Genomic DNA, 15,256 nt, shown 5'->3' with positions numbered 1-15,256 from the left:
AAAGATCTGCAGTATTTATAGTATCTATCTGGATTTTAGAGTTTTAAATATTATAATTATTTCATAACGTCTACGGGTCTGAAGTGAACGTAAAATCACCTTTGCATGCATTTACATTTTGTTTAAGCAAAAGTGTAAGTGTCCTTTAGTTGTGTAATGTTCATATTTTATTCCACAAATCCACACATTGGTTGCCTTTGTCCTACGTTTTAACTAATAGTAAATAACAAATTAAACTAACTAAAACTATGTAATATGTAGTTCTTTAGCGATACAGACAAAAAGAACAAAAATTAAGTAAAAGCAAAAACTTGAATGCGGGACAAGAGCGCAATGAAAAGTGTGATCGGGCGAGCCGAACGGAAGTTGAGGGGCATATATGAGGAACGAATATAGAGCATAGTAGTATAATTACAGCAATTCTTATGATATTGCGTTCGGCGTCTTATTAACTGCATCTTTACATTTTCATCATTTACCGTTTGTAGAGAGTTACCACATAAGACTAACTACTTGTGAAACCTAGAAGGTTCTCAATGTGTACCTCAATACTTTTAAGTAAAATCATCAAGATGATAAAATGTTCACGTATATCTCCTAACATAGTTGCGTCTTGAGTTTTTTACCCTACAGTCGCCAACATTTATTACATGATGAAAACACTGGTTATATGACAAAATACTAATTTGAAATCAGAAAAAAAAATCGAAGGCATGAAAAAAAGCCAACGTCACGCGGTGTTCCCAGGCGGTCACCCATCCAAGTACTGACCGCGCCCGACGTTGCTTAACTTCGGTGATCGGACGAGAACCGGTGTATTCAACGTGGTATGGACGTTGGCGATAAAATTATCCTAAATATTGAACGGAACTTGCTAAACTAGTCTATATGTACATATTATACAAATAAATAAAATTGCAGTATCTGTTTGTAATATTAAAATCATCATCATCATCATCATTCCAGCCTATTGCAGTCCACTGCTAGACATAGGCCTCCAAGAGTTCGCGTAAAAAATACGTGAACTCATGTGTGTTGCCCATAGTCACCACGCTGGGCAGGCGGGTTGGTGACCGCAGGGCTGGCTTTGTCGCACCTAAGACGCTGCTGCCCGTCTTCGGCCTGTGTTTCAAAGCCAGCGGTTAGATGGTTATCCCGCCATCGGTCGGCTTTATATGTTTCAAGTTGGTAGTGGAACTGTGTTATCCCTTAGTCGCCTCTTACGACACCCACGGGAAAAGAGGGGGTGGCTATATTCTTTAGTACCGTAGCCACACAGTACCAATATCTAAGCGACAACAAAACTCATCGTAGAGCTATGAGATATAGACCAAAAGACGCAGAAAAATCTGGCGATTCGAATGGTATATATAACTCATTTTACGGATTTATGTCGGTTAGTAAGGATTGCCTTTCAAGCGTCGATATGGATCTATACACGGTACATATCGCCCATTTGCGACGATAGTGTGACATCTCGAATTATCCGTTTTTTTGTTTTATAGAAATTCTGAATCGCGATCTTGTGTTCTTTTACCTCCAAAAATATGGTATTTGTTACTCCAAAAACAACAATACTGTGAGAGAAAAAGACAAAATGTAACTTTATAGCACTGTCTCGTTTGGCGATCTAGTTTGCTTCGACACCGTGACAGTTCAGTTGCCACCTGCACTTTGATGTGAGGTGTTCTTCGTTTTTTAACAAAAAACGTGATATTCGAGGATACCGCGGTATTGCTGATAAAGGTAAGTATTTTATACTGTTTTTATTTTTTTCGACAATGTGGCACGTCGTACTTGTCACAATGCTCTTGTAAAACAAAAATCATAGTTAACGAGACATTTTTTTAATGTCACGTTATTCTTGTAAGAAACTCAAAGCACCACCGGGACATGTTAAATAGTAACGTTGTAGATGCTGAATATTTTTCTTATATCGGAAAAATGTTGTAGGTCATTTGTTGATGTTCTGTTATTGCAGAATGTATGCTAATGAAATTGAATGGTATATCTGTTTATCACGTTATATACACTAAACAGTAATACTAAATCCAGTTATTTTTGCAGATGGGGACTAGGCCTAAATGTATATTACAATTAGCGCAACGCAATATAGCCGACGATTGGCTCGGCAGCAGTTTCCTGGTCTCTTCTAACAGTTCGTTACAAACTGTGAATGATGATGAAACAGCAAAAAGACACAAGGATGAAGTTTTTCTCAGTGGAAACCTAGTCACTTCTAACAACATGTATTTACAAACTGTAAATAAATAACATAGATGGAACGAACTGAGCACTAAAGCGAGAAAACAACAAAGCTTTCTTTTTTACATTATCTGAGGTTAAGATAAAAATTGTAAAACCTTTTTTCAAATATGTACTCTAAATGTTAACAATAGACCCATAAAAACCGCACTAAAGAAAATAAAAATACAAATATTTTTTTGATTAAATACAATTTTGGATGTCACAATAATCATGACTGGGTTAACGAAATAATATAAATTAGTGTCAAAGCTTTCATCGAAGTTATATCAAAAATAGAGTCCCATTACATCCAGAGTGAATTCCAAGAGACATTACATTGATGGAAGTAAACCCATTTCCGATATGTACCGAGACTACGTTGAATATTGCAAGGCCCAGAACGTTTTATACGCAAATTACATAATATTCTATCGCTTATTTACTCAAAATTTTAATATTTCTTTTTTTACTCTTCTCGAACTTTCCGAAGCCTACAAAATTAGTAATGATGAAGGCAGGGATAGTCAAAAAGAGCAATATGTAACTAACCTAGGAGAAAAGAAGATGTCGCGAACTGAGAAGAAGAAAGATAAGAATATTTTTGTAGATGTATTTGATTTACATGCAGTCAGTGTCCCAAGAAGAAATTTACCTTTTCTACTATAAACCTAAACTAAAAAATTAAACCTATTAAACCTGACAATTTATGATTTCAAATCGAATTCATAGCGGTGTGAATGAGATTGCCATCTGTGTTGACGAGTACTTAAAGAAGATTTCTGAAAGGCAAAGAGCAATAGGTGGTGTTTCTTACACAGATAAATAAGTTCATGATTGCTATTTACCTCTATGCTGTGCAGAACCTTCCAAACAATAACTCCACCACACACAAATTTCTTCTTAAGAGGCACACACACAATGAGGAGTTTCAAAAGAGAACTAAGAAACAGACCTATTTTTATCCTCGAAGGATTTATGGGGCGATCAAAGCTGCAAGAAAAAAGTCAGAACCAATGCATGTAAACGAATTGTTAAAGTGACATTTATGATTATTCTTATCAAATGAAATCTTTTAAATAACAAAATATCATTTATGGCTGTTCTTAATCAAATGAATTTTACAATTTACACGGGTGAAGACAAAAAGGTCATTAAAACATTTGAAATCAAAGCAGTTCGAGTGCAAAAAGATTATCCCATGCGATTTACTACTGTACTTCTGACGCGGATCAAATGAAAAAAGCTGTGTTAGTAAAAAAGAAAGTTGTTAATGAGATACAACTTAAGAACGCTTTTAACAAAAAACTCTCTTCGAGTAGGTGTCTAAGGAGGCGACTATGGGATAACAAAGTTCCACTACCACCTTGGAATTTATAAAACCGATCGATGTCGGGATAACCATCTAACTGCTGGCTTTGAAATACACAGGCCAAAGACGGGCAGCAGCGTCGCGGTCACCATCTCGCCTGTCCAACGTGGTGACTATGGGCAAAACACATGAGTTCGCGCCATAATCACATCACATCAGCCTTTCGCAGTCCACTACTGGACATAGGCCTCCACAAGTTCGAGTCAAAAATGTTCGCGCCATAATGCCTGGCGTGAACTTGCAGAGGCTTGTTCCAGCAGTGGACTGCGATAGACTGAAGTGAACTACTATAAAAAAAAAAAAAAATTGATACTTTTATATTAACGTTGATTAAAAATGTTAAATATATATCATTTATTATATGACTATACTAAAGGCGAAGCCTAAACCATAAGAATTAAGTATGATTTTATAGAACTGATAAATATCTATTGTACTATTTGTACACTTCCCTACCGCTTCTCATTTTATATGCCCTGTCCTATACCCTAAGGTTGTCTGGAAGAAATCGCTCTTAGCGATAAGACCGCATTTGTACATCTTTCTTCGTATGTATCCCTTTTTTGTAACATTTCTTTGTAGTGTACAATAAAGAGAGTATCTATAATAGTCCTAAGTGTCTAATGTATGCGTTAATAATTTTAGTATTTGATTGTAATAACTAGTCTGTTATACTGATTTATTAGACTAGTAGGTAAAATTTCTTCTACTGAGGTATACATATTATATACCTATAGTTCCTCTTCCTTTGTTTTTTTAGTACTTTACGAAATTGTTAGTTTTGAGAGTCTTACGTTTATTTTAATAATTTTTAGTTTTTAGGATAAGAAAACGTAATGTGAGCATAAGTATTTTAAATATAATATACCTTCTAAAGTACCTACCTACTTAAAAAATATTTTTACAGGTGCAATTTGCAATAGCAAAACAAAACGTCCGCCTATTCCAACAATTACCTCTGATCTATCATCTGAACTGATAGTATTGTTCTTACAATAAAAAAAATATTTTCATGATAAACGTTTTATTTAAAAATAACATGAACAAATATATTTTTTACATCATCTTCAACGTGACAACTAAACTTACCATCTTCAAAATATATTTTTTTACTAGAACAACGCGATATGTTTTCTCTTTTTTTTTCAATCGTTATAATGTCATTAATTTGGACGCTAATTTATTTCCTATTATTAATATTTTAATTCATTAATAGTTTATCTTTAATCACTTCATACACAGTTAAGCTATTCTGACCATAATTTAAGAGTTATGGTCATTCAAAAGTTAAAAAGTGGTTTTCTGTAAAACTACGATTTTTGATATATCACACTGTTGTCGCAAATGGGCGATATACCAAAATAACATTTTTTTACAATTTTCGTCTGCCTGTCTGTCTGTTTCTTTGTTTCGGCTAATCTCTGAAGCGGCTGGTCCAATTTTGACGGGACTTTCACTGGCAGATAGCCGATGTAGTAAGGAGTAACTTAGGCTACTTTTATTTTAGAAATTTATTTATTTTATAACTGCGATTTGAACAATAACTTTTTTGTTAAGTTATACGCGGCCGAAGTCGCGGGCACCGCTAGTTATTTATAATATTAAACGTAGTGCAAATTCAATTCCAATGATTCACCTACTCTTATAGTTATTGGACTCTACGTGTCGTTTTGCGTGTCCGTCACAGCCAGTCACATCAGCCTTTCGCGGTCCACTACTGAACATAGTTCTCACTCCACAAGTTCACGCCAAAAATGGCGTGAACTCGTGTGCTTTGCCCATAGTCACCACGCTGGGCAGGCGGATTGGTAACCGCATTGTTAAGTACCACACAAGCACCGCAATTTTGCGTGTATATTTTAACAATGTTCATGTATTTTAACCATTTATTGATTACATGTGTCTATGTTTTTACAATTAGTAAACTTCGAGCCGTCCGAATTTTATAAAACTATTCATATCCTTAGTAGCGGTACATTCAAGTAGAAAAACACACGGAGCGAATGCAATTTTATCTTGGTATCCATACATTTTATCTTCTACAATAGAAATAATTGCCACATTATTTCCTCCACTTTGCTTGTCCAGACGAAAACGTTGTTTAGCGTTAACTGACAAGGTAGGTTTTTGCATATTTCTGCTCTATTGTATAAGTCGAATCAATTACAAGAAGTTCTTGAATATCTCTAATCTCTATGGGGGGACAGCGCGTACGCACTCCCCACTACCAAAATTAGGCGTCCGAGTTATTAGCATTAGTTATAATGGCAGATGTCAACTAATGAATGTACTAAAATTCCAATGGAGGACATTGGACGTGCAGTTAAAAAATCGTTGCCGACTGCAGTAATTAAAAAAATGTAGAGTATCGTTATTGTCTTTTATAGGCACTGCGTGTTTTGTAAGTACATGCATAAAAAATGAATACAATGAAATACGCTGTTTAATTTTTTGGTGTAAATTAAAATAATTTTACAAACCATAGTTTAGTAAAAGTACAAACTAATGTATACCATTGCAGAATTATAATACAGTTCCATTAATTTTTCAAAACATGGCAATATAATCACAAAAATATAATGTACTTTTAGAAATGTTATTTATAAACCACACACGTATTGTAATTTTACAAAATATTTTTTTATACATATGTCGGCTATCCACAGATATATAAACTTTTTATATCAGAATAATAATCAAATCTCATTTCATATTTTAATAATTATTTTTTATAAAAATATTATTTGACAGATATCAAGATTTGTATATTTAATTAGTCTTTATAATTTATGTTTTACAATTTGTTCATTCTATTATTAAATTATTGCTACATGAACATTCTTTTTGAATATATTATTTTTTTTAAATAAAAAGTTGGTAGAGATATCGAAACAGCTCATTCGCTAAACATACACAAACGTCATAGAAAATATCTACCATTCTTAAAGGAAAAAAAACTAATGAAAACAAAAGTCAAGGTGGTAAAAACAGCGGTAATTCTTTAGTTAAGAGCCGTCGAATTAACTGAACTCAAATTTGATCGGCATAATTTCGTTACAAAAAAAATAACCTATCTAATTTCAAAATGATGGTTCTTAATCTAAAGACCACGTAGTTGCATTGTAATCTTATGTAGTGTGTTCTGTAAATATATAGGTAAATGCAAATACGGAATGTGTAATGATTATGAACGTTAGCTTTACGTGCTCTACACCACATGTGCAATAGAAAACAAAAAAAACAGCAAAAAGCCAACGTCACGCGGTGTTCCCAGGCGGTCACCCATCCAAGTACTGACCGCGCCCGACGTTGCTTAACTTCGGTGATCGGACGAGAACCGGTGTATTCAACGTGGTATGGACGTTGGCGATTATGTAGTAAAAATACTTGAACACAACTCGGCTATGAGATAAATTGTTTTTAAACATTTTATGATCAAATAAGAAGTCCGTGTACTTCTACCATGCACAGTTATTTAGTTTAGTGTAACTCTCTACAAATGTTTCAGTAAGAATTTAAATATTTATACAGCTAGTAAGACTATAACGGCTCTACTGCGTGAATACTAATATAATTATCATTTATACTTCCTTCATGTTTGTTGTTGTTGTGTTGATGTTATCTACATTTGTTAAATATGTGTATAATTACACGGACCTAAACCACAGGAAATAGAGTATATAATAGAGACACACACTCTTCTTTTAGAGACACGCAAAACAGACCTATTACCGCCATCTGTCAAAATTATCTAACACTGCAAGCAAAATAAGCAACGTCAGCGTGTCGAACAGATCATGTCATGTGTTACTAGAGGGCGCTCAGTAACTAAAATAATTAAAACGTAGAAAGGTATTGAATCAGAAATTTTGATGCCCTCATTTTTGGAAAACCGACGATCACCTGTAATTTGTGTTGGGTCACCGTTATTGACGACGCTCTTTTGAAATGATCTTGCAAGTTTCGATTTTTTTTAATATAAATTTTCTCATCCAAAGCCAATTAAAAAACACGAAATAATATGTTGAGTATTATTACCTCTTAACCGAGCTGGTTAAGTATTTTTACTATATAAGTCATCACGTCCGATCACCGAAGTTAAGCAACGTCGGGCGCGGTCAGTACTTGAATGGGTGACCGCCTGGGAACACCGCGTGACGTTGGCTTTTTGACGATTTCTCTACTGCACATGTCGTGTACAGCTAATATTATTACTCGTATATTGTTTTTTTTTTAAATATAAATATTAAATAAGGTCAAAATGCGACTCTACATTATTTCATTTCTCCAAACGTATGTTTATCATTTTATATAATTTCCTAACTATATACTAGACTAGTCGTTTACCAAGGAGTGATTAAGATTTTGTGCAAAACACTTGCCAACGTCCATACCACGTTGAATACACCGGTTCTCGTCCGATCACTGAAGTTAAGCAACGTCGGGCGCGGTCAGTACTTGGATGGGTGACCGCCTGGGAACACCGCGTGACGTTGGCTTTTTGCTGCTTTTTTTTAATACTTGTTGTATACTTACTATGAATATATTTACAAAACAAATACTACATCTATCACGGGCGTAGCCAGGTTTTAGTATCGGGGGGGGGGGGGGGGTCAAGAAAATGAAACGACCAAACAGTACATAAAATAAACCTTATATTCGTAAGTAATAATTTAATTCGTCTTTCGTGAAATGTAAGAAAATGTCTTTCAAATACAATCAAATTTCGCTCCTTTATTAACCGACTTCCAAAAAAGGAGGAGGTTCTCAATTCGACTGTATTTTTTTTATATATGTTACTTCAGAACTTTTGACTCGGTGAAGCGATTTCGACAAATTTTCTTTTAATCGAAAGGTGGTGTGTGTCATTTGGTCCCATTTAAATTTATTTGAGATCTAACAACTACTTTTCGAGCTATATCCAATAATGCGTTTTTACTTGACGCTGTTTTCGTCGACCTACGTGGTATTATACCGCATAACTTTCTACTGGACTTAACAATTTTGATAATTCCTTTTTTGTTGGAAAGGGGATATCCCTAGTTTGGAAACCAGGATCTGATGATGGGATCCCAGAGAAATCGAGGGAAACTCTCCAAAATCCGCAATAACTTTTTACTGGGTGTTTCGATTTTGATAATTTTTAATTTAATCGAAAGCTGATGTTTATCATGTGGTCACATATAAATTTTATCGAGATCTGATTACTACTTTTTGAGTAATCTTTGATAACGCGTAGTTACTTGACTAATTTTTCGTCGATCTACGTTGTATTTTACGTAATTTATTTTACTAAATACTTAGTGAAGTATACGTAAGTGGATTAAAATGTTGTCCTAAGGATTATACAGGGTGGGGATGTCAATACGACAATAACTTTGACATCGTATATGTAATGATATTCCAAGCCCACATACAAAAAATCAATAAAATACATCCAGTAGTTTAGTCAAAAAATATGATTTTTCATTTTTTAAAATTACTACGTGTTGTATAACATTAATAAACGGTCACCCGCAGGTTAACGACCCTTTGAGCGCGATCGGTACAAACATAATATTACGCGTACGCGTAATTTAAAAACGTGCAAAATTGTTATCTATTTTGGTAGGTCAGTGTTGTGTTAAGACATATTAAAAACATTTGTTAAATAGTTTTAATATTCAGTATGATTCTAATAATTTTCTTTTTATAATTTTTGTTTTTTAAAAATTTATTGTTTCTTTTAATGCTTAAATTTTAAATTCTGAAAATCTAAATTCTGAATCTAAGATAGTTTTTGCAAGTAGGTTATATCACGGGGAGCACACATGTCATATTAACAATATTTAATAAATTTAAGTATTTCATTGACTATATTTATTTCAAGATCAAAATATTCGCGAAACTTTTGCTCGAGCAGTTCAACAAATGCGATAAAGACAACAAATAACAATAACAACAATTATTAATAATAAAATACCACGTTATTACATTAAAATATTAAATCTTGCAACAGCTGAAAAAAACAATCAATGTGGCACGTGTGTTGCAATGACCCTGAGAACGTCTAACGGTGTAAAGGACAACTGGCTGTGCCAGGGCTGCTAGAAAAATTTGTCACACTCATACAAAATTTTCTGTGGTCATATTTTTTAACAAAAGAATTTGTTGGCTTAAAATTCGTATCATTTTCGTTTCTTCTTATTAATTGCTAGGCTAATAATGTGCCCTTTAGGGTATCATTGGATAAACTGTTTTTTAAGTTTTGTTCTGATTAAATTAACTTCTCTGAATTCTCGTTCACATTACAGATTGCACTGTAATGGGGAAAAAAAGAAACACAAAACAAATTTAAAGCAAATTGAGCCAGTGTTTTATAATTTTCAAATTGTTTTTTATTTCAAAATGTGTTTTTTTTTTCAAGTCGCAGTTATTACCAAAAGATAAATTATAAGTTTCATTAGAAAGCAAACAAATACAGCCTTTATATGATTTTTCAAAGAGTCCTCATTCATATAAAAGTGGTAGGTTCATTCAAGTAAGGGAAATTAACGAAATTCAAGCTTGCCGGTGAATGATGTTTCTTTAATTATGAAATGCTTCCAGGTAATAGGAATATAAAAATCGTACATTTTGCGTATAATTTTAGTCTAGCGATCGTACATGAGTAAAAATTAAAAAAAAAAAATAGTATCGATTAAAATCGTACATCTGTCAGCCCTGGTGCGTAGGCTAGCGTAAACAAAACATGTTATAACTCTATTTAACTATATTTTTGGTTTTTCCCTGAGTTGCCGCGTACGCGACAAGCGGCCAGTGGTCTCTGTGCCGTTTATTTAGGTACTCATGTTTCTTGATGTCATACGCGTTGATTTGACAATTTTCTACATATGCGCACGAGTTTTGTTCGTTTTAATTAATTATTGGATTATCTCGAAAGACTTGGAGTGATTGTGCAATATTTTAACGCTTTATTTTTATAGTGACAAGAACATTAACGTAGAATAAATGACTAGTTTAATAGTTATTAGGTGAATTGTGCGAAATTAGGCGCTAGTGTTAATAGTAAGAATAGTTTTTATTTTATTTACAATGCCACGTTATAATTACACAGCTTCGGAGGACATGATTTTTGTTTACGGAGAATGCCACGGCAAGGCTAATTTAGCAATACAGAAGTACCGGGAGAGATATGGAAACACCCGTATTTGTCCAACCGATGGCCGCACTATTTCAAATGCTTTTCAGAGGATACGGGAAGATCAATGCTTAATCCCGCATTTTCTTTCTAACAGACGTAAATACAGTTGATGAGTTAAAAAATAGAATTATTAGACCTTTCAATAAATTAAAAAATATGGCCACTAATGGCGACATCATCTCAAAATTAATGAATTAAATTATAAGAAGATAATTATTTTAGATAGAATTTAAAAATTTAGTAACCTACTATGACCGACCAAACAAACCAACGTACCTAGTTCGTAGTAGTTCGTTGTGTCACCGCGCGTCATAACAGGTCAGTGAACCTATAGACACACATGTTGTAGTATAATTTTATTATATTTTTCTTATTTAGTTTGTTTGAAAAAATCATTTTTTGATTTTGACGTTAGAACTTTTTTGATTGTTTTGAAATACTCCTATAAACTAGTATTACCTGTGTTATCAATTTTTGTTGTATTGTCATCCCCACTGTATATATACAAATTATTTTTAAGTCGTGACTATACAGACGTTTCCTAAATGACGTGTAGTTGTCTCTCGTTAGATGTCGCTAGTGGAACATTAAATCGCGCTAACGATGTTTTTACCCGGGAATATTAAGCGATGACGAGCGGGAGTCAAAGCATTCCTCCACTCCGACGACGCTCTAAGCCGAGGTGCGATCTCGCTAGGAGACACCCTTAGGGCGGGTGTTTTTTCCCCCCGAGCCCTCCCAGACGGCTCCCATTCTTCCTTCGCGGCCGGCTTGCCTAAGTGCCCGGCCCCTCTCACCGGTGACGCTGTAAAGGCCGCTGGGGCCAACAGCACTCTTCACTTCGAAAAAAAAAAAAAAAAAGTCAAAGCATACTTACCTGGCGTAGGGGACACCGTGATCACGAAGGCGGTTCCCCCAGAGCGAGGCTCCTCCATTGCACTGCGGCGGGGTTGACCTCTGCGATTATCCCTAATGCGGATAACTCGGACGCGTAATTTTTGGTAGTGGGGACTGCGTACGCGCTGTCCCCCCATAAAGATGAACAATATCCTTCTTATTGGGTACACAACTATACGGCTAAAAAGGAAATATACAACAGAAATCCTACTCGCTAAACAGCGATCTATACTATACTATACTATACTATACGAGTACTATACTGTTACTATGTGTCCTGCTGTGTGGTAAATCTGCTTTAATTCCGAGTCAATCTTTAACTGTGGCTAATACAGAATAGTTTAACCGTAGTTTACTAGTATATATTTGAAAACTTTAGAGACCCAATTAACAAAAGACTGCCTTAATCGAACCATGTAGAGTCGCATTGTAATTTTCTGTAGAGTGTGTTCTGTAAACATATAGGTACGTACAGAATGTGTAATGATTATGAACATTAACCTCTACATCTCGTCTGTCATAGAAAAAAATACAAAATACAGCAAAAAGCCAACGTCACGCGGTGTTCCCAGGCGGTCACCCATCCAAGTACTGACCGCGCCCGACGTTGCTTAACTTCGGTGATCGGACGAGAACCGGTGTATTCAACGTGGTATGGACGTTGGCGACTATTGAGCAGAAAAGTTAGAACACAACTTAGTTAAGATGTAAAAAGAATCATTTTACTATCAAACAAGAATTTTAGGTAGCCTCTACACTCCACAAGTATTAGTTAAATGATACCGTAATAATGTAGCCGACAAGACGCAAACTGCTCTACTATAGGAATTACTATTATAATACTACCATACTATATATTCTTTCCGCAGTATTTGTTCATTATCTACTTATCTATGTATAAATTATAAACAAGCATTCTTTACACCCACTCAGCTTCTGCTAAATACATAGATTTGCTTTATTTTTCTTTTTTTTATATCACTAGGTCGGTAAACAAGCGTACGAGCCGTACCTGATGGTAAGAGATTACCGTAGCTTATAGATGTCTGCAACATCAGAGGCATCGCAAGCGCGTTGCCGACCCTATCCCCAATCCCCCCAGGAGCTCTGGTCACCTTACTCACCAACAGGAACACAACACTGCTTGAAAACAGTATTATTTAGCTGTGATCTAAGAGTGTATTATTTAGTACAGGAGGTAGAGTCGTCACAAATTAAATTATATTATACGTAACAAATTTTGCACTAAAAGTAAGTTCGTTCTATCTTAATTAGGATATTGAACCTATGCGAAGCAGAAAGCAGACTAAATACCAATAATTTTTAGATCATGAATATACAGATGTTTCCCAAGTGACGTGTAGTTGTCTCTCGTTAGATGTCGCTAGTGGAACATTAAATCGCGCTAACGATGATTTTACCCGGAAATATAAAGCGGTGACGAGCAGGGGTCACAACACTTTCAAGGCGTAGGGGACACCGTGATCACGAAGGCGGTTCCCCCAGAGCGAGGCTCCTCCATTGCACTGCGGCGGGGTTTACCTCTGCGATTATCCCTAATGCGGATAACTCGGACGCGTAAGTATTGGTAGTGGGGACTGCGTACGCGCTGTCCCCCATAAAAAGCTGTCTCTTATTGATTAAATATCGAAACTAAAAAGGAAACGAACAACAAAAAAAGACAACCAAAGTGGAAGACATAATGTCACTATTATTTTTACTGGTAAGATAAATGTACAAATTAAATAACAAGACAAAATTGCCTTCAGTTATTTTTTTTTAATTTGAATGTATCGCTAATAAAGGAATACGTAGTTTTATTTAGTTCGAATGATATGCAATTTGCTAATAGTTAAAATATAGAAGTATAACATCAACAACAGAACGGAATACAAGAACATTTACTAAAGGAGACGAACACAAGTAGTAGGACAAGTTATGTAGAGTCACATTATGATCTAATTTACTTTGTCCTTTAAATATATACACACAAGTGATACACGACAAAACATTCATTTGGAAATGGGTAAAAAATCCAAAACAAAATTTACATTATGTAAAGCAAAAAAACTTAATCACTCCTTGGTAAACAAATAATGCAGTATATAGTTCGAAATTTATATAAAATAATAAGCATGCGTTTGGAGAAATGAAATAATGTAGAGTCGCATTATGACCTTATTTAATATTTATATAAAAAAAAAAAAAAAAAACAATATACAAATGTTAATATTAGCTGTACAACACATGTACGGAAAACAGCAAAAAGCCAACGTCACGCGGTGTTCCCAGGCGGTCACCCATCCAAGTACTGACCGCGCCCGACGTTGCTTAACTTCGGTGATCGGACGAGAACCGGTGTATTCAACGTGGTATGGACGTTGGCAACTATTTCATGAAAAAACTCAAACACAGCTTGATTAAGAGATAAAATAACATATTTTATCATCCAATGAGAATTTTAAGTATCTTCTAGGTTGCAGGAGTGTTTAGCTTGGTGTAAGTCTAAACTCAATACAAACGTTACAGTAACAGTGCCAATATGAAGACTCTAACAGCTCTACTACGTTGCTAACTGCATACTATAATTACATTTTTACAAAAAAAAATAACCTATCTAATTTCAAAATGACGGTTCTTAATCTAAAGACCATGTAGTTGCATTGTAATCTTATGTAGTGTGTTCTGTAAATATATAGGTAAATGCAAATACGGAATGTGTAATGATTATGAACGTTAGCTCTACATGCTCTACATCACATGTGCAATAGAAAACAAAAAACAGCAAAAAGCCAACGTCACGCGGTGTTCCCAGGCGGTCACCCATCCAAGTACTGACCGCGCCCGACGTTGCTTAACTTCGGTGATCGGACGAGAACCGGTGTATTCAACGTGGTATGGACGTTGGCAACTGATGAAAAAAAAAAAACTTAATCATACCTTGGCTAACAACCAATCAAACAATATAGTATGTAATTAGGAAATTATATGATACTAGCGACCCGCCCCTGCTTCACACGGGTGCAATGCTGATACTAAATATAAAATAAATATTTACAATTTAAACGCAAAAAACCTGTGTTTATTTACATCACAATTAGAAACCTCTAAATCTATCAGTGTTCCTCTAGTCTAGTACATTATGCATGTTTTATACATACGTATAAATCTTCTCCTGAAATCACTCTATTTGTTTTAAAAAACCGAATTAAAATCCGTCGCGTGGTTTTAAAGATTTAAGCTTAAGACAGTGGGAAGCGATTTTATTTTATACTAAGTAGTTATAATAAACATGCGTTTGAAGAAACAAAATAATGTAGAGTCGCATTATTATTTTATTTAATATTTATATTACAAAATAATATACGAGTCATAACATTAGCTGTACAACACGTCATGTGCTATAGAAAAAAAAACAGCAAAAAGCCAACGTCACGCGGTGTTCCCAGGCGGTCACCCATCCAAGTACTGACCGCGCCCGACGTTGCTTAACTTCGGTGATCGGACGAGAACCGGTGTATTCAACGTGGTATGGACGTTGGCAACTGTTTTGCACAAAA

At 34.9% G+C, this 15,256-nt stretch overlaps 9 non-coding genes across 9 annotated transcripts; 3 read left to right on the top strand and 6 right to left on the bottom strand.

Annotated features, from left to right (window-relative positions):
- Positions 1 to 722: 722 nt before the first annotated feature.
- On the bottom strand, positions 723 to 841 carry LOC123664831. Its single transcript, XR_006744937.1, has one exon. It is a non-coding gene; the product is annotated as a 5S ribosomal RNA (ribosomal RNA).
- Positions 842 to 6,865: 6,024 nt separating this feature from the next.
- Positions 6,866 to 6,984, bottom strand: LOC123664830. Its single transcript, XR_006744936.1, has one exon. It is a non-coding gene; the product is annotated as a 5S ribosomal RNA (ribosomal RNA).
- A 1,012-nt stretch (positions 6,985 to 7,996) lies between these two features.
- Positions 7,997 to 8,115, top strand: LOC123664839. Its single transcript, XR_006744944.1, has one exon. It is a non-coding gene; the product is annotated as a 5S ribosomal RNA (ribosomal RNA).
- Positions 8,116 to 11,668: 3,553 nt separating this feature from the next.
- On the top strand, positions 11,669 to 11,830 carry LOC123664793. Its single transcript, XR_006744906.1, has one exon. It is a non-coding gene; the product is annotated as a U1 spliceosomal RNA (small nuclear RNA).
- Positions 11,831 to 12,243: 413 nt separating this feature from the next.
- Positions 12,244 to 12,362, bottom strand: LOC123664829. Its single transcript, XR_006744935.1, has one exon. It is a non-coding gene; the product is annotated as a 5S ribosomal RNA (ribosomal RNA).
- A 790-nt stretch (positions 12,363 to 13,152) lies between these two features.
- Positions 13,153 to 13,314, top strand: LOC123664798. The gene has a single exon (XR_006744911.1). It is a non-coding gene; the product is annotated as a U1 spliceosomal RNA (small nuclear RNA).
- Positions 13,315 to 13,963: 649 nt separating this feature from the next.
- Positions 13,964 to 14,082, bottom strand: LOC123664828. The gene has a single exon (XR_006744934.1). It is a non-coding gene; the product is annotated as a 5S ribosomal RNA (ribosomal RNA).
- A 404-nt stretch (positions 14,083 to 14,486) lies between these two features.
- LOC123664827 lies at positions 14,487 to 14,605 on the bottom strand. The gene has a single exon (XR_006744933.1). It is a non-coding gene; the product is annotated as a 5S ribosomal RNA (ribosomal RNA).
- A 515-nt stretch (positions 14,606 to 15,120) lies between these two features.
- LOC123664826 lies at positions 15,121 to 15,239 on the bottom strand. The gene has a single exon (XR_006744932.1). It is a non-coding gene; the product is annotated as a 5S ribosomal RNA (ribosomal RNA).
- Between the last annotated feature and the right edge of the window lie 17 nt (positions 15,240 to 15,256).

This window comes from Melitaea cinxia, chromosome 22, assembly GCF_905220565.1.
Source record: "Melitaea cinxia chromosome 22, ilMelCinx1.1, whole genome shotgun sequence".
Lineage (NCBI taxonomy): Eukaryota > Metazoa > Arthropoda > Insecta > Lepidoptera > Nymphalidae > Melitaea > Melitaea cinxia.
Note: the sequence above shows the minus strand (reverse complement) of the source record. Positions and strands in the feature narration are given on the sequence as shown.